This window comes from Meriones unguiculatus, chromosome 14, assembly GCF_030254825.1.
Source record: "Meriones unguiculatus strain TT.TT164.6M chromosome 14, Bangor_MerUng_6.1, whole genome shotgun sequence".
NCBI lineage: Eukaryota > Metazoa > Chordata > Mammalia > Rodentia > Muridae > Meriones > Meriones unguiculatus.
In genome coordinates this window covers 30,177,719-30,197,769 of record NC_083361.1, presented here as the reverse complement: position 1 = coordinate 30,197,769, position 20,051 = coordinate 30,177,719, and the positions used below count along the sequence as shown (strand labels likewise).

The 20,051-nt window shown below is 39.4% G+C and overlaps 1 protein-coding gene across 1 annotated transcript in view; it reads right to left on the bottom strand.

Moving 5' to 3' along the window:
• The window catches only part of Dennd2b (DENN domain containing 2B), a 165,283-nt gene that overhangs the window by 142,838 nt on the left and 2,394 nt on the right, over positions 1-20,051 (bottom strand). The gene's annotated exons all lie outside the window — the stretch shown is intronic.

Sequence of the window (20,051 nt, the reverse complement as noted above, 5' to 3'; positions counted from 1 at the left end):
ATAGTGAAAACTGACTTTCAAAATTTAGAATTTCAAATTAATAATTTTAGTGGAGAGTGGTAGCATATGCCTTCAATCCCAGCACTAGAGAAGCAGAGGCAAACAGATCTCTTTGAGTTCAAGGCCAGCCTGGTCTATATGGCTACTTACAGGAGAGCCAGATCTACACAGATTGAAAACAAAACAAAACTTACAATTTTATGGCGGGGAGTATAGCACAATGTGAGTCTCTGAGTTTGCTCTGTAACCACACACGCTTTATAATTTTACACTGACTAGATGAATTTCAAAAGAGCCAGTGTGTGCAGATGAATATAAGCAAGCTCTAAAGCCAAGGCCTGTTTCAAAACCCTGGCCAACTCAATTGTCACACATCCTGAAGGGGTATTTACTCAGCTGCAAGACAAGCACCAAAAATAATAAGTTTAAGATTCATCCTGGAAATAATTCAACTTGCTCATGATCAAACACAACTAGTGGCAAGAAGTAAACTGATAAAAACTATTGTTCCTTTGCCAAAAGAGGGTACCGCAGATGAATTGTAGTATCATGTCATTAACTCTTTATCACCATCATATGGCATCAGAGAGGATGTCTGGACTGTCTGGTAGACTTCACCTTTGTTAAGATGAACTGGTTCTACATGAAGAAAACCCAAAATTCCAGCTGTTGTTGAGGCACTCTGGAAAACAAAGGCACTATCTGTAACTAAGCAAGTCAGGATAGGTTGTATTCCAAATTCAAAATCAAACAGTGAGTTTGTACTCCAATTCACTGACATCTGGATCATACAGCAGAACTGGACTACACTTGGATGGGCTTTCCTCTCTAATCTCCAGTCTTAAATTAGTAATTCTTCCCCCAACACAGAAAGAAAGAATGCCTGCATGGCAGCATGGAAGAGGACCAGGGACACAGGAGATGGACAATGACAAGCCAAGCCTCATAGCTTAACACTCCTGGCAAACTCTAAGAAGCTGTAGTGGGGGAGGGGTGGTAGAGATTGTTCAGAGGCCTCAAGCATGTATACTAAGCCCTGTAAGAGAAGCTCATCAGTCTCTCATTTCTGAAATTAACAGAACATGCATTAACATCCCATTTCCTCCATGGGTGACATCTAAAGAGAAAACCAACCGAACAGAAACCATCAAGACTTTCTTCCTCTTATGTGTGCTGAAGCAATTGCAAGAGACAATAATGAGGTACAAGTCATTCTTTTTGTCTGAAAATTTACTTTATAAATTATACATAGAACTCCAAATGTGTGTATGTGTGTGTACGTGTTTATCCAAAGTTGCATGCATGCCACAAAGCATGTGTAAAAATCAGAGAACAACTTTGAGTAGTTGGTTCTCTTCTTCCATCTATCTTCTTTCTGCCATATTGCGCTCCAGTCTAGCTGACCTTTAACCTCTGTTTGATTCTCCTGTCTCTGTTCCCATCTCACTATAAGAAGGCTGGGATTGCAGACACATACTGGTACTGCATCTGGCTCTTAAAAAAATTACTCTTAATTAAATTACGTGTATATGTATGTTTCTATGTGTGATTATGTGCACCAGTGAATGCAGGTACTCATGAAGTCTAGAAGAGGGTACTGAGTATCCTGGAGCTGCGGTTACCCTGTTGTTTGTGAGCTGCCCCACATGGGTGACTTGGAATTGAACTGTGATCCTCTTCAAGAACAGCACACACTAGACCATCTATCCAGCCCCTACATCTAGCTTTTTTTATACGTTTCAGAAATGAACTTAGGCCAAGTACTTTTACCCACTGAGACATCTTGTCTGCCCATGTAAGAAAAACCTTTACTAGATCTGCTCTTTCAGGAAGAAATTAGCATACCTTAAAAGTCTCCAAATATTGCCCTGATCTTAATTCTACTATGTGAACATTAGCAAGAGGCTAATATTAACTAAAAATGTATTAGGAGTACAGACATCTGGAATTTCTTTTAATTTTCATTAACCAAATCTTCATTTTGTTGGATGAACAAGACCAGTTATATATAAGGTTCTTAGGAAGATAGTGTGCTCTGAGGAGAGGAGCCAGGTGTAGTTTGCTCACAATTACATTCTATATGCCTACCATGAAATAAGTCCATAATGCATTCATGCTATTTGAGTGATTAAAAGATAAATAAACTGAGAACAGTGAAATGCCTGTGATTCTAGCTCCTCAAGAGGCTAAGGAAGGGAGTCTTCAGAGAGAAAGTAGTAGTACAGTTAGAAATATAGATAAATAAAAAGACTTCCCAGTAGGCTGCAGTCCTGTAGAGGCATGCCGCTTATAAACAACAGAATCAAATAATAGCTATAGGAAAGTGCTAGCAGAAAAAAAAAAAAAAAGAAGAAGAAGAAGAAGGCACTAACCAGCTGTGCACTTTAATCACAATGTATGTTCAGAAACACAGACTGCTGAAAATAGGAAGCATTTGTGGAAGGAATTTGGTCTGTTTAGTGCCTAAATTAGGGACTTCAGAGATACACTTTCCCATGTCCCCGTTGTTCAGCGCCCTCAACAAGAGCCAAGACAAGATTTGAGCATAAACATCCTGACTCTAATTTGGATAGCATGAATACAGTCCTTTCATCCTCTCTCCTGCTTCTCCTCTGCCTCCAAGCCACTTCCTCTGTACTGTCTTCTGTCAGGCAAATGAAAGTTTCCTAATTTTCAGGCGTAGTAGCTTTGGCTCTCTTTGTGTAGAGAAGTACAATACAGTCTGATTACATGGTTATGTTCCATACAGATGCCTGGCAACACATCTTATAGCTAAGTGTCTGTGTATTTTAACTCTGAGAGACTTAAAATTCAACTATTTTACCACACACAAAACAGAATTGGACATCACAAAGATAACCTTTACTTTCTTTTTGCTGTTTTAAGTCCTGAACTTTAGTAGCATGAGTTGTCTGGGTTTGGTTTTTTTGTTTGTTTGGTTGGTTGGTTTTTTTTGTTTTGTTTTGTTTTGTTTCTGGTTCACTAATTTTATTTTGATATACGGCTTTTTTGAGGGACAGACTTTTGGGTCTATAGCTCTAGTACTCATGAAGCAGTTGTTTCCCTCCAGCACATGTGCCCATTAGCCTGCCTGTGGGGCTATGCCTCCTGGCCCAAACAACCAGGTTTCTCTGCAGCAGGAAAATGGGAGACACGGTTGGCCTAGATAACTTAGATTTCTAGGACAGATGTCTCCAAACATCCTTTATTTTCTACTTAGTTTTTTTGTTTAGGTTTTGGGACATTTTGGGTTTGGGGTGGTGGTGTTTGGTTGGTTGGTTTGGAGACAGTGTCTCATATAGCCCAGGCTAGCCTCCAATCTGCTAATAACTGATGACCTTAAACTCTCCATCTTCCTGCCTTCACCTCCAAATTCCTTTTCTATTATTTAAGAACATTGTGTTTTAGTTAAACTGCTTAACGTGAATGTTATTTGAAATCATCTGGAAATGTTTTTTTTTTTAATATTAATTATCAGCGGGCATTGAGGTATACGTCTTTAATCCCAGCACTCAGGGAGGCAGAGGCAGGCAGATCACTGTGACTTGGTTCAAGGACAGCCTGGTCTAAAAAGCGAGTCCAGGCTAGCCAGGGCTACAAAGAGAAACCATGTCTTGAAAAATCAAATAAATAGATAAAAAGCTGAATGTATTGGCAAACATCTTTAATCTCAGGACTAGGAAGGTAGAGGCAAAGGGAATCTCTGAGTTTGAGGCCAGCCTGGTGTATATTGAAAGTTCTAGGCCAGCCAGCTACACTCTGAGACCTTGCCTCAAAAAAGAAAAAAAAAAAAAATATTCAGAAGTTCTATTTAATTCAGTCTGCTCCCATTCACCCAGATTTGAGTAAAACTTGATTTCTTTCTTTTTTTTTTTTTTTTCAAAACAGGGTCTCTCTGTGTAGCCCTGGCTGTCCTGCAACTCATTCTGTAGACCAGGCTGGCTTCAAACTCACAGAGGTCCACCTGCCTCTGCCTCCCTGAGTGCTGGGATTAAAGGTGTGAGCCACCACCGCCCGGTCTAGAAATTCATTTCTAAAGCAGCTAGATACATTGAGGCATACTTGTAATTTCAGCATTTAGAAAGCCAAGGCAGAAGGATTGCTGCAAGTTGAAAGCCAGCCTGAGATACATAGGGAAACCCTGTCTCAAGAACCAAAACACAGGGCTGGGAATATTACTCAGTTGGCAGAATCTGAGAAATCTGGAATCTAGCTTAGCTAGAATCCAGAAACTCTAGGTTTGATTCTCATTACTGCATAAGAATTGGGTATGGTATACGCACCTGTAATCCTAGCATGTGAAAAGTGGCGACATCTTTAGCTATATAGTGAGTTCAAGACTAGCCTAAGCCTCACAAGTACCCACCTTCTAGAGATTCAGCTGTTTCTTCTGACCTCTGTGGGTACCAAGCACATATGTGGACATACACATGTGCAGACAAAATAAAATTTAAAAATCTTTTTTTAAAAAAAAGCCCAAAATATTAAAAATAAATATATAAATAAATAAATAAAAGACTCTGGGCCAGTCTGGACATCAACATGGCTAGTCTGCAAATCTGCACAATCTCAAGCACAGTGAGAAATAGCTAAGAATGTGTGCAACCGTTCAGCAAGGAACAGCACAAGCCACACAAATCCAGCAGCCCCAATGCAATCCCCAGGACCCAGATAAAAAGCCAGCTGTGTCTGTCTGTAATCACATTGTTCACAGGACATGAAAATTGCGCTTCTTGAGTGGAAGGTAGCAAAAACCCTTTCTCAAATAGGTAGAAGTGAGGTCCGACTCCTAAAAATTTTCTTTGACCTCTCCATGGCACATACTCATCCACACTCACATATAAAAGTTTAAAATAAACAAGAGACAGCTCTGACAAGCAAAGGGGACCAGCTGTGGAGGCACATGCATGTGGCCTGAGGGAAGGCTGCAGCAGGGCCAGATCACCTTCAGTGTTCTGGAAGGAAGGCCTTGTTTGTCTTCTCTTTGGTTCTGTATTTTCTTCCAAGCCCCATAAGCACTGTGGAATGTGCAGCGTCACTGGCTTCTCACTCGGATCTAAGCAGTTGTCACAAGGAAGCAGCAGTCTAGACTTGCTGACTTCAAATCCCAAGGCCAATCAATACTGGGCTAAAGGATAAGGTCTTTACTTTGTTAGTTGTACAGAGCATACCTTTCCTTGTAGGAAAGCCCTACCATTACCACACACTCACACAAGCTTCCCCAAAGGAACTATGAAAAAATTATATTAGTTGAAATAAAATACAGTTCTTTCCTTCACAGCAATACTTGGACACAACAAGTACATCCTCTATAGCCTATCTTTTTTTAAAAAAAATTTCACCAACTAAATTTTTAAGAATTCATTCCTACAAAATAAGCCTATGTTTAATAAAACTTTTAGCAGATTACTGAGGAGTCAGCCAGACTTTGTTAAACAAAGAGCACTAGTAGGTCACTTGTGACATTATTCCTGGGGAGACCTGAATAAACATCTCACCCTAGAAAGGAAACCATCAACAGACCCAAGTTAATGATACCACCAAGGTCTAACCTGATGAACCAATGAGTTTTATTGGGGTTACAGTGAAGGGTTACTTACAAGAGTATGGGTGAAGGATTACTTATAGAAACAGAAATTTGAGACATTTCTGCTTGACTCATTGACCAAAAGCCCACCCCAACATGGGTCATGGCTGACAAACCTGGAAACCTGGGGCTCACTATATAATCTGCAGGTCACTCCACAGATTGAAGAGTGTCTTTTACGGGTTCAGTTAGCCTGAGCCTTTTCAAGCTTGTTTGAGAATGTCTCTGCTATCCTTTCTGCTTGTATGTGTGTAGAGAGAGGAATCTAGTGTATCTCATCAGTTTCAAAGACTTCCTGAAGCCTTTGGGTTGTTTACTTCCTAAGCTTAAGGAGCTACCCTGAAAAAGAGAATGGTTTCACCTCCTTATAGATCATTCAATACCTTAAAGTCACTTAAAATGGTCCAAAGAAATTGCTACAACACTCCATTGAAACTACTGATTTCATGCTAACCTTCTGTAACCCAGAAAAACTGTTTATCTTCTTAAAGACTGATTAATTTAAAATATTTACTTATTTTTGTGTATGTATGTGAGCGGGTGCACTCGCAGAGTCTCTGCATTATTTCAGTTCTAGGGACGTAACTCAGGTCGTCAGTCTTGGTAACAAACAATTTTATTATTAGCTGAGCAATCTCACCAATTCCAAGACTGCTTAGTTTTTTTAAATTGCAAGAAACAGGAAATTCAGAACACTGTTATATAATATGTATGTAAAACTTTTTCGACATTGTGTCTTAAAAAGAATTTTTATATACAATATAGGTAAGGCATGCCTGATAAAAACTTAAAAGACAAAATAAAATAATATGCAAATAAAAATAAGTTTCCTCTAATTTTGTATGCATGTACATGTTCATTTATGTTCAAGTGTACATGTGCCACAGTGCTTTTGTTGGATTTGAATTACTAGTGTTTTATTGATAACTGAATAATAAAAGGTCATATATGGTAAGAACCAGAAGTTAATACTAAGAAATTTAAATTTCATTACAGAGGACATGGTAGTCTTGGAAACAGTGACATGATGTGCCCTTTGGAAAAACAGCTCCAGGTAATAGAAAGAATCAATTAGAAACAAAAGTGGCAGCTGCACATGGTAGGGCAGGCCTTTCGTCTGAGGACTCGGACCCAGAAGCAGGCAATCCTGAATTAGAGGCCAGCCTGGCTACTAGTAAGGTCCTATCTCAAATAAAATAAAACAGGCAAAAAAGCAAGCAAGCTGTCAACCCTTGGTGCCCATCAAAAAATACTTTAGGAGCTGTCATCTTCTAATTCTTTTCTACACTTTATAAAGAATAAAAGACTGAGGGCTGGAGAGATAGCTCGGTGATTAAGAATGCTGGCTTTCAGAGCACCAGATTTCAGTTCCCAGAACCATACTCGGTGACTTAAAACTGCCTGCAACTCCAGCTGCAGAGGACCTGACACCATCTTCTGGCCTTTGAGGGTACCTATACACATGAGTACACACACACAAACACACACACATAAAAATTAAATTTAGATCTGTAGTTTAAGATTTTTTTATGGTTAATTACATACATGTGCATATGCTTGTGAGTGAGAAGGGCATTGATCTCTTGCAGCTGGAGTGACAAGCTGACTGACATGGGAGCTGAAGAGAACAAGGTTTTTGGCAAGAGCAGTGCATGCTCTTACCCACTGAACCATCACTCCAGCCCTGACACATGCAGTTTGATAAAGTAATTATTCTCCTAACAGCTGGACTGACAGATGCTAAGGGAGCTTCTATTAAAATAATGGGTTAGGAAAAGACTATTCACTTTAATGTTTGCATAATCACAGTTATGACTGAAATTTTAAATATCTGTACAGGGGATGGCAGTTTGTCTGCATCTATCATGCCATTTCGGGGCAGACTTTCCCCAAAGTTCTGCCTTCGTGGGAAACAGGGCTGACTCACCAGAGACAGAACAGAGCCATTCTAAGTGTCCTGGAAGGCTGAGCACGTCCTAATCTCTTCCTTCCCTTTAGGATAATCACCATTCCATACTATCCATAGTTTCTTTCATACTCACCAATCCACTTTCAACTATAAACGGCTTGAACAGCTGAGAGATAAATCTACAAAAATCCCAATCTGCAGGTGCCTAGGAAGCTGTCACTCTACGTCTCCTCTGTGTGTGTGTACTTTACCACCAAGTGTTGTTTACTTGCATATAATATATGCACTTACTTTAAGCCTCAGCTTTCCAATATAGACAACTCCTGTACTGTGAAGAAATAAATCTTTTGCTGATAAATCAGTTTGTGTGGCTGAAGCACATGTTCAAAGCACATCAACAGAAGAATTCGTAATAAATACTACTGGAGCAGTCTACAAAAGAATTTCTCCAGTTCTGATCCTCCAAGTAAGATGCAAAAGGCACTGACAGCAAACCTTCCAGCACTGAATGTCTTTCATAATCCTTTTACTCCTAGTGATTTAGATGCTTCTGGCTCTGCACAGCAACTGTCCTAAGCTTGTTGATTCTCAAAACTTCTAACTATGGTACTGGCAAGATGGCTCCCAGCACCCAAACAGAGGCTCACAACTATTGTTATCTCCAGCTCTAAGTGATCTGATGCCCTCTTCTGGCCTCTACAGGCACTGCATCCATACGGTGTTCATACACACAAAATTAAAACGAACTAATTCTTAAAAAACAAACATCTCCTTAAAGTCAATGGGAACCTTGACTTCACACTGTGAAAACATATGTATAAACTCCCTTAGTCTTCCCTGCCACATCAAAACAGCCTTTCATTCTCCAACCTCCTGACAAAAACAGCTTATTCTCCTGGATAAAAGGTTTCTTGGATCTACTGTATCTTGGCACCTCCTGTCTTTCTCTTTCTTGTTTGATCCTCTCTTTTCTGTGTGTACCTTTCTGAAGTACTCCCTGTGGGCTTTCTGAGAAGGGATGATCAGTGGTTTCTTTTTATTCCTTTGCAGGCTGAAAGCAATTTCAATCTCTTCACCCACTAGATTGATAGTCTAAGCTGAGAAAGTAACAACGGAGAAAAATTACAATATTCCAGCAGATTGCAGAAGGCATCATTTTACTGATTATACTCTTGCTTTGACATAGCTCCAGGAAGATGTAGTGTGGGTACCTCTTCAAACACTGTCCTAAAATACTTGGTAATCTGTAAACCCAGATCTTTTTCAGTTTGTTGTTGTTTGCTTTGAGACAGTCTCATGCATCACAGACTGGTCTCAAAGTTTGTATGTAGCCAGGATAACCTTGAACTTCTGATCTTCTTCCCTCAACCTTCAAAGCACTGGGATTACAGGCTTGTACAATGTCCAGCTTCAACTATTCTAGTTTTTATTTTCCAAACATTCTGCTTATTCACTTTTCCTGTAGCCGCCTGAGGTCCCAGAATCTCTATCAACTCCTTTTCCCATCTCTACAACCACTCATCATTTCTGGAACCTCAGAGTATAATGCAAAAGACACTGACAGCTGGGAGGTGATGGCGCAGGCCTTTAATCCTAGAACTTGGGAGACAGGGAGGCCGATTTCTGAGAGTTCAAGGCCAGCCTGGTCTACAGAGTGAGTTCTAGGATGGGTAGGGCTAAACAGAGAAACCCTGTTTCAAAACAAAAACAAAACAAAGACACGACAGCAAACCTCTCAGCACTGAATGTTGCTCCACAATCCTTTTACCCTTAGTTATGTATAGGCTCCCTCAGCCTTTCCTATCACACCAAAACAGCCCTTCACTCTTCCACCTCCTGACACAAACAGTTTATTATTTTGGGATAGAAGACTTCTTGGATCTACTGTATACTGCTTTCTGCTTTATCAGTCTTTCATCACTGCCTCCTTTTCTGTGTAGTTTTCAAGTAGATTTTCCTCTTGGCTCTTTCGTGCATACAGGCATTTTATGTGTTTAGATAGCCTCAGTTAAATACACTGATCTTGTCAAACTATTATCTCTAGAGCTCTAACTTCTCTCTTATATTTTCTAGACCTGAACTTCCAGCTCACTTGTGAAGCATCTGTACCTGGATATCCCAGATTCTGTAAACTTTGCATCTCAGTGCTGGCTTCCAGCATTCTATGCTCCAATCTCATAACAACTTGTTACCAGAAAATATCAAAAAAGTTGGCATCTCAAAAGGTTCAAAACAAATGCAGTCTCTTTATTCAAGCCTTCTCTGGTTTCTTCCTGTCCTAGGCAAAGCAGATAAGTCATTCTCTGAGACAGTTCACAGCTCATGATGCTTGCTCACCATGACCCAGTCTATGGAATGAGCAGACACTGGGAGACTCCTGAAAGCATGAGCTAGTCAGCTTTCTATTTGTATCAACTCCACCTTCAATATCTACCTAGCAACTTCCTTTCATTCACTACAGAGTTATAGCTGTCAAATTATTGACAATTCTTTTAAGATTTAAAAATTATTTTTAACTTTGTATCTGTGTGTTTGTTTCTGGAGTAAAAGTGTGCACATAAGTACAGGTATTCCAGGAGGCTATAAGTGTCAGATCTCAGAGAGCTGGAATTACAGGCAGTTGTGAACCACCTGACCCGGATGCTGGGAACTAAACTCAGGTCTGCTGGAAGAGTTTTACTTATTCTTACCCAGCTCTAAGTTATAGGCATTTCAAATGAACATATAATATAAACATTTGACATTGTATTTCATCATTAAGCATACAATGTAACTAGAAACCTAATTGACTAGAAACACACACACATATTTCAAAATACACTTGTGGTTCTTTTTAAATTGTAAAGGTTTTTATATCAAATCAAGTTTCGTAATCTAATGCAAAGAAACATTCTTCACATACAGACATAAATCAAAATTTGAAAAGCATTTTTCAAATCATTTGCTCTCCCAAGCAGGCACCCCAAACTGTCCTTAGAATACAGAAGACTTCTTTTTAAAGAATTATTTATGTATTTCATGTATATGGGTACTTTGTCTGCATGTACAGTAGCACACTAGAAGGCATAAGACAGTTGCGAGCTGTCATGTGGATGCTGGGAACTCAGGACCTATAGAAGAGCAGTGTGTACTCTTTGCCACTGGGCCATCTCTCCAGCCCCAGAACACTTGTTTTATTGAAAAGATCAAAAACAAAACAAAACAAAAAAAGGCAAGGAGAAATCATTTTAGAAAGTATCTCCAATACAAAAATGTTAGCAGTGGATAATGCCCAAGCAGGTCAATTGCTGACCACTTTTTTTCCAGAGATTTAACAGATTAAGGAGTAAAGAAAAGACACTCCTGATTCTGGACTGGAGCCTTGCTGCTATGTGCATTGTAAGGCTAAATAAAGAATATCATTCATATGCACGGGTTAGGCCTTCTGGGCTTTTTGTTTACTTTAGTTTTTATTCTTTTTTTTTTTTTTAACTAAGCCCTAATGCCAAATCTTACTCCCCAACCCCCTTTTCCTGCTGAACTGATGCTATGTTAAGATATAAGCACAAACATCTCCTAAGTGTTTTAAATCCATCCAATTGTTTGAGAAGGCATACGTGCTGGGCCACTGAAACCAAAACATTAGAGCTAGGAATTTTGATGAAGATAATAATTGCTTACAGACCAGCTTGTTTTAGCTTGCTCAACAAAGAGTATAGTCCTCTACCACACTTTCACCACAGGCTTTTGCTCTGCATAATCGCCGCTATAATTAACCCTTTAAAAGGGAGATGATCTGTAGGTGAAGTCACAAGGAAGTCATCAATTAGATCCATCATCTTTAAAATTTCACTTACCTAAGCTTATTATTAATGTTTCATGGCTGATCTTAAGCATTATTTTTACAACCCATTTGCCCTGTGTACAGTACATTTCCAGAAGGCTTAGATGGGTCAATAATTTCTTTGTACGTTAGTCACTTCGAGGACATTCCTGTAGGTTTATAGAACTGTAGCTGCATCTGAAAGCTGTGATAGGCTCTCCATCTCAGTCACGAGTCGTTCTTTCACTCCCTTCTGCTCCAATTCAGTTATTTTTTTATCATTCGTGAACCTAATTCAATGTTCAACATTTTTCTTTTCTCTCTCTCTCTCTCTCTCTCTCTCTCTCTCTCTCTCTCTTTATTGAAAAGGGGTCCTACTGTGGCCTCACTATATATCAAAAATGACCTTGAACTTACAATTCATGTCAATGCTAACATCAGGGGACCACTTTGTCTCCAGGGCCAAATTTTAATGGTAAAAATTAAATCTAAGCCTCTAAACTGTTGCCATTTGTATATTCTTCCCATTTACCTCCCACTGGTATTTGTGTTACATTCTCTACTTTTTTCCTGCAAATCTGCTGTTTGCACTGATTCTTGTTATTCGGAGGCCTCTGGATTTCTAATCTATGGCCTTGTGCTGAGTTTGAGCCACACATACACTCCCAGTCTGAAGCATTTGTGTGGCATCAGACCTCTGGCCCAAGCCACACCATGAATTCTTTCTCTTGCCACTATTACCATGCTGTTCACTTCCATGTCTATGGCTTCTGTCCTGCCTCCACAGCCACTGCTGCCTGCAGTTCTGGTGCTTACCCAAACTGTAGAATCTTCTTTAGAGTATGTAGCAGGATAAAGGAATTAAGTAATATTTATCTAACAATATTATGTAGAGAAAATGGAAACCTGCTCACAACTAACAGAAATATTAACTGGTTGTGTCTTTTTGTATCTCAAGCTTGCTGCCTTTGAAGTTTTTTTTTTTTTTAATTTATTCATTTTGATTTTATGTGTATGAGTGTTTTGCCTGAATGTGTGTCTGTGTACCATGTGCATGGCAGGAAATGCCTGTAAAAGGGTATTAGCTCCCCTGGAATTGGAATTACCATTAGTTGTGAGTTGACATGTGGGTACTGAGATCCTTTATTTTGTTTTGTTTTTAAGACATGATCTCACTGTGTAGGCCTGTTTGGCCTGGAACTTGCTATGTAAACCAGGCTAGCCTTAAACTCACTGATATCCACTTGTCTCTGCTTCTGGAGTCCTGAGATTAAAGGCATCTGCCACCATGCCTGGCTCCTTTTAAATTTTTAACTGCACTTAGTGTACACATGCACTCGTGTGTAGTTTACATTTGGGGGTCAGAACACAACTTGGAGTTAAGTTCTCTCTGACCATGTGTTACCTGAGGATTAAAGCGGGGTCATCAAGATTGGTGGCAAGGGCCTTACTACTGAGCCATTTCACTGGCCTCTAAACTGAGCTTCCTGAGACTTATGTCTCAGTACATTTTATTGAATTAACTCACTGTCACCTAGCCTATTACTAACACAGATACCTTTTCCCCTCACAGAGGAGATGCCCATAGCTCTGACACATGGCACAGTGCTGAGGTGTTCTGTGAAGAAGTTCTAAGTGTGAAGGAGTTCGAAGAGACCCCTCATCCAGTTCTTAGGGAAGTTGGTCTAGAAAGGGTCAACAGAAGCAAACAGTTTCCTGAAGCTGTGCCAAAGCTCTGTGTCAACTGCCTGGCAGGAAATGCCTTCAGAGGATGGAGATAAACAGACTATCATCTTTGGGGGTGAAAATATTCTCTCTGACTTCTCACAAGACAAACGCACTGGATTTAATCAGCTTCTGGCAGAGGGTGAACAGAAAGAGGTGCTGAGAATGTTTGAATGATGGCACCTGTAGGGCATGTGACAATTACAAGGGTGGCAATTCACTTCTAACTTACATGACTCTCACTGCTCAACAGGCATGAAGTCAACATGTATTGTGGAAATGTCACGGTAAATTAAATCTTGTCTTTCTAGTAATTTCCACTATAGCTTTATGAGAAATTTATATTTTAGAAGCAGCTCTTAATATTTTTATCTTTGATAAGCTTTTATTCTGTAACCGAGTCAAGCCTGGAACTTACTATGCAGCAATTATCCTCCTGCCTCAGTTTCTCAAGTGCTGAGATTACAAGCATAAACCATACTACCTATATTTTTTATTTTGTTTTATTCATTCATTCATTCATTCATTCATTTTTGAAACCAGATTTTTCCTTTTTTCCTTCTTTTTTTAATTTTTTTATTTAACTTCTATTAATTACACTTTATTCATTTTGTATCCCCCCATATGCCCCTCCCTCCTCCCCTCCCAGTCCCCCCCTCCCCCCCCTTTCTGCATGCATGCCCCTCCCCAAGTCCACTGATAGGGGAGGTCCTCCTCTCCTTCTTTAGAAACCGGATTTTTCTATGTAACCTCAGCTGTAGACCAGGACAGCCTGGAACTCACAGAGATCCACCTACCTCTGTCTATGCAAGTACTGGGATTACAGATGTGTGCCACCATGGTGAGCCACCTGTTTGTTTGTTTTTAAATAGAAAGAAAAAGAAGGAAGGGAAGGAGAGAGGGAGAGAGGGAGGGACAGAGGGAAGGAGAGAGGGACGGAGGAAAAGAAAAGAGAAAGAAAATTTATTTTTCTTAAACTGGAGAATTATTCAGTAGTTAAGAGCACTAGCTGTTCTTCAAGAGGAGGAAGATTTAATTCCCAGCACTGACATGACAGATTTACAACTGTCTGTAACTCTAGTCTCAAAGGATCTGACACCTTCTTCTGGCCTCCAAAGGCAACAGGCATGCTTGTGGTACACATGCATGTATGTAGGTAAAACACCAATGTATATAAATATAAAATGATTTTTTGTTGTTTTGTTTGTTTGTTTGTTTAGTTTTGTTTTGTTTTGTTTTTCAGACAGTTTCTCTGTATAGCCCCGGCTATTTTGGAACTCAGAGATCTGATTGCCTCTGCTTCCCAAGTGCTGGCATAAAAGGTGTGCACTCCCCATACCACCACCCAATACAACATAAAATGATTTTTTTTAATTAAATTTATTTTCTTCTGTGGGGAAAGGGAGCTTTGTCACTGGCCCAGGCTGACCTTGAACTCCCTATATAGCCATGGATGACCTTGAACTGATCTTTCCACCTTCATTTACTGAATGCTGGATTTACAAGCATATGCCACCACATTCGGTATGGTGCTGGGGATCAAACCCAGGTCTTCCTGCATTCTAGGCAAGCACTCTATCCAACTGGGCCTAATCCAGCCTTTATGTATTTTTCTTTTTTTTTTTTTCTCCCTTCCTTCCATCTATATATCCTTTGGCAGTTCCTACTCATGATCTTCCTGCCTTTGCCTCTTAAATACTGGGGAGAGATACATGCCACCACACCTAGTTCTTAATACCTTAGCACTATAGAATTGTAATTATTTCTTGCACTTTTTACATAACCATAAAATTTTCAAGATATGTTGGATCCGTTATCTCAGTTTTTTCTATCATCTCATCTGGACAGCACTTAGGCCACTTGAGTAATTTGGTTGTAGCCTAAAATAAAGTTATTCATAGGATCAGGTCTAGAGCAAATCACTCCAAAATCTTTTCCAGTACATTTCTGTCTGCCCCCACTAAATATCAGAAACAGTACCGACAATTACACCCTTACTAAAGAGTTCCTGTACTGCAACTTATTTCTGCTTTCTTTAGCTGCATATAGATGATGATAATCTCTGGGTTGGCTGAAAAGACCTACTATCAACCAGAGAAATCTGCTGTCCTCCATAAAGTCCACCTGGCATTTTTTTGTCTCCTTCCTCTACCATCTACCTGTGCTATTCAGCTCCAATCTCAATCACCTGTCCTTTCTTACATGAGGAGTGTCCTCTGTCCCAACCAATTTCATGTCTAGTCTTGCCCAGTTAACAATGAAGAACAAAGCTTCCACGGCCCAAGACCAAGAAACAAATTCATATTCAGGGAATCCATTTCTGTACCTGATGTGCCTCAGCCTACTCCAGGCACTTCAGATAACAATCTAAGCCTATCTCTCCTTCGGGGTCCTTCCCCACATTCTATGTTCATGTTCTGCCAGGTGATATTTCAAATATAGGGCATCTCTGCCTTAGTTACTACAGGGGAGCAACAGGAAGTTTGAAAAAATCTGTGTAGAGCCTTTCATGTTTTCTCCTCAACATGAAGAAGAGGAGGATTCTGGTACAATGGAAGAGTAAGAAAGAACAGGGACTTTTCTCCTACTTAGACAATAATTGCATAAACAGAATCTGTCAGATCCAACTATTTTGGAAATCTGTGGTTTACTAAAAGATTGCAACTCTCATAGTAAGTCTTGGGTAGTAAATTCCAACGAACTAGTCAAACTGAGCTCTTAGCATGGCAGAAGCTACCCATTCCCCCAACACATGTCAGGCAGCTATACTCTGCTCCTTACACAAAGCTTATGCCAGCCAGTGGAGACAAAAAGGACCTTTCCTACAATCACTGAGATATGTGCTCTGTCATTGCTTGTATCTTCTAATCACAAAAGTGTAAGCACAAGGACCTGTAGAAAACAAAAAATTCCACAAGCCAGTCTGAATCAAGACTGTCCCCCAAAGATCTGTGTGTTAAAGGCTTAGTTGCCAGCTTGATCTATCAGGAAAGATGGTACAGGACACAGCAGTTTTCTGGTCATGGGAGACCATAATCTTACAGGAGACTGTGAGACCTTGGTTTTTCTTTCATAATCCACTCATAAATGAAAGAACAGTGTCCTCTGCATATTCTGTTGTCGCCATGTACTATCTTCTATCTTGCCACAGGCCCAAGAACAAGGTAGCTAACACCTTATATACTGAATTAAATACATCTGCCACCTTTATAAACTGACTATCTCAGGTATTTGATTACAGTAATGGGAAATGGTTTATATAATCCAGGCAAGCAGCCATTGTTATTCCAAGAATAAAGCTAGACTCTTATCTAGTTCCCCAATTTAAAAAAAAATCAATTCAGAATGAACCAAAGACCTAAGTATAAGGCCTAAAACAATAAATAACTCCTAGAAGAAAACAAAAGAGTTAAAACACTGAATTTGACAATGATTTTTTTTAATGTAACCAAAGCATAGGAACAGAAGGAAAGATAGAGAAACTTAAATTTCACACATCAAATAATATTATCAACAGAGTAAAAGTGAAACCATAGAAAGGGAGAAACTATCTTCACATCATTTTGCTGATAAGGAATTCATATCTAGAATATCTAGGTACTAAAATTCAATATCACATAAATCAAAACAGGCAAAGGAGTTGAATAGACATTAAAATATATATATATATGGATGATGATCCCATCCTGAATTCGATCCCATCCCCAGAACCTCCAAGGTAGAAGAAAAGAAAAGACTGGCAGGGCCCAATGTAAAAATAGAAAAAAAAAAAAAAAAAAAAAAAAAAAAAAGAATAGAGCCAGGCATGGTGGCACAGGCCTTTAATCTCAGCACTCAGAGGCAGAGGCAGGCGAATAGCTGTGAGTTTGAGGCCAACCTGATCTACAAAGCGAGTCCAAGACAGCCAAGGCTACACAGAGAAACCCTGTTTCAAAAAAACAAAACAAAATAAAGAAATAGGAGGGGGCTGGCTCAGTGATTAAAAGCAGTGGCTGCTCTTTCAGAGGACCCAGGTTCAATTCCCAGCATCCACACAACAGCTCATAACTGTCTATAACTCTAGTGTCAGGGGATCTGGTACCCTCACACAGATTTTTTTTTTAAAGATTTTGTTTATTATGTATACAATGTTCTATCTGCATGTACACCTGCAAGCCAGAAGAAGACACCAGATCTTATTATAGATGGTTGTGAGACACCAAGTGGTTGCTGGGAATTGAACTCAGGACCTCTGGAAGAGCAGCCAGTGCTCTTAACCTCTGAGTCATCTCTCCAGTCCCCTAAAACAGATTTGCATGTAGGCAAAACACCAATGTATAGATAGATAGATAGATAGATAGATAGATAGATACATACATACATACATACATACATACATACATACATAGACAAATAAATAAAGGAGCCAGCCTTAGCAGTAGATGCCTTTAATCCCAATACTTTGGAGGAAGATGCAGGTGGATCTTTTGAGTTCAAGGTTAGCCTAACCTGCAGAGTTCTAAGACTGTCAGGGCTATACAGAGAGATTCTAGGGGCAGAAGTGGGGGGTAAAGAAGGGAGGAAGAGAGAGAAGTAGGTATGGTGGTATACCCATTTAACCCAGAGGCAGGTGGCAAGTAGATCTCTGTGAGTTTGAGACCAGCCAAATATACATAACAAGTTCTAGAACAGCCAGGGCTACATAGAAACCTTTCCTCAAAAGAGAAAGAGAGATAGACACTAGCCAGCCCCATTCAGCTTAAATGAAAAAGATTACAGAATGATACTGTTTTTGTCAACAAATTAGACAACTTAAATGAAATAGGCAAATTCTTAGAAAGTATAACAGCTGACTCAAAAAGAAAATATAAGATCTACTTGTCTTACAGATCTAAGACAAGTAAAGAAATTGAATTAATTCAAAATCTTCCCACAAAGAAAAGCTCTGCCACAGATGTTTTCAAATAAGAATGATAATTTCTACACAGACTCTTCCAGAAAATAGAACATTTCTAAGTCACTCTACAAAACCAAAATCTTATACTAATTCAAAGGCACAAAGTAGAAAATTAGAGATGAAAATACAAATAAATTGTTGAGGGATGGTTTTGTGCACTGTATATACAAATGCTGATTTCTGTACTCAGAGATCTAGTTGCAATCAACGTTTGACATTGTCATTATTATTGAAGCATGTCCTGTATCAATGTTGTGTAAAAGTTGTTCTTCATCACCTCTGCTTACTTAATAACTGAACAGCAAATTTTTGAATACAGAACCCATCGCTGTCTTGTAAACAACTCAATGATGGACTGAGACAAAATAGTGTCACCAATGTTAAGCCCTATCAATCATTATTTTCTGCTTCCTGATTTTGGATGCAATACTTCAATCACCAGCTACCAGGACTTCCCAGTACCCTGGAACTGTGAAACACAGTAATCCCTTCCTAGATTTTGTCAGAATACTCTATCACAGCAACAGGAAAAGAAAGACACAAACAATAATCACTCTCCAACACTGATAAAAGAAACTAAACTGAAACAAAGGTATAAATAACCTATGTTCATGAATTCAAACGTCCAATATATTTTCTTAAGATTTACTTTTATTTATGTATATGTGTCTGTGTCTGTGTCTGTGTGCATGTGTGTTCTGGTGATGGTGGAGACTCAGAGAAAGCAGTAGTGAGCTTGCTCAATGTGGGTCCTGGAAACCAAACTCAAGTCCTCTGGAAGAACAGCAAACCCTCCTAGTCACTGGGCCATCTCTCTAGCCCTCCAATACTGTTAAGATTGCAGTTCTCTCCAAACTGACCTAAAAATTCAACTCAATCCCTATCAGAACCCCAAAAGTCTTTATGCAGAACTTAACATTTTTTAAAATGTAAATAACCTAGAACATCAAAACAGAACATAGTTTGTGTAGCATGTTCTAGACTTACACTTCTCAATTTCTAGACTTAGCCTAAACCTACAATAATCAAGGGAGTATGGCATACAGACATATAGATCAATGGAAAAGGATTAAAATATCAGAAATTAACTCATATACTTAAGTCAACTGACTTTTGACAAATGTACAAATGCCATCTAATGAAAAAAGAATATTCATCTTTTAGACAAATGTTATCTGAAGAGATGAGTTTATACCTTACATAGCATATACACAAACAAAACTAAAATATAAAAATTTTAGAAGACAGAAGAAAAATGTTGAATTAGGCAAAAAAATTACGTATGATACTAAAAGCACAACTCATAGGAGAAAATACTAAACTGGACTTCATCATAATTTAAGAATTGGTACTTCAAAAAGACACCAATTATAAAATGAAATGGGAGGGTGTGGTGAGATGGTTCTGTGGTTAAGAGCACTTGCTGCTCTTCCAGAGGACCCAAGGAAGCTCCCAACTCTCAGTGACTCCAGCCCCAGGGGATCCAATGCCCTCTGCTAGCTTCCATGGGCACTAAAAGCACATGGTATACACACATTCAAGTAGGCAAAACATCCATAACATCTTCTACTGGTTTCCATGGGCACTGCATGCCTTTGATGTACATGCATACAAGCAGGCAAAAGATCAATACATAAAATAAATCAAAAAATATTTTTAAAGGTGTTGAAAGTGGAGCTGGAGAGACGGCTCAGCAGTTAGAAGAATTTGCTCTTCCTGCAGAGGACTGGGACTCCGCTCCCGCGATGATGGCTCACAACCATGGTAACTCCAGTTCCAGGTGATACTATGTCCTCTTTAGGCCTCTATGGTCACCAGCACACACATTGTCCACATGCAGCCATGCAGGCAAACACTCAAATACATATAAAATAAAATAAATCCTTAAAAAAATTAAAGGGAGATGAGAAGAAGCTTCATAAGTAAAATGTTTGCCATGCAAACATAGAGACCTGAGTTGGGACCACCCTACATGCCCAGCACCCACATAAAAGCTGGACGTGGCAATGTGCGTTTATTATCCAGTGCTGGGTGGAAGATATAAGAGGATTTCTGGAGCCTGCTAGCTAGCTATTCTAGCCACATTGGTGAG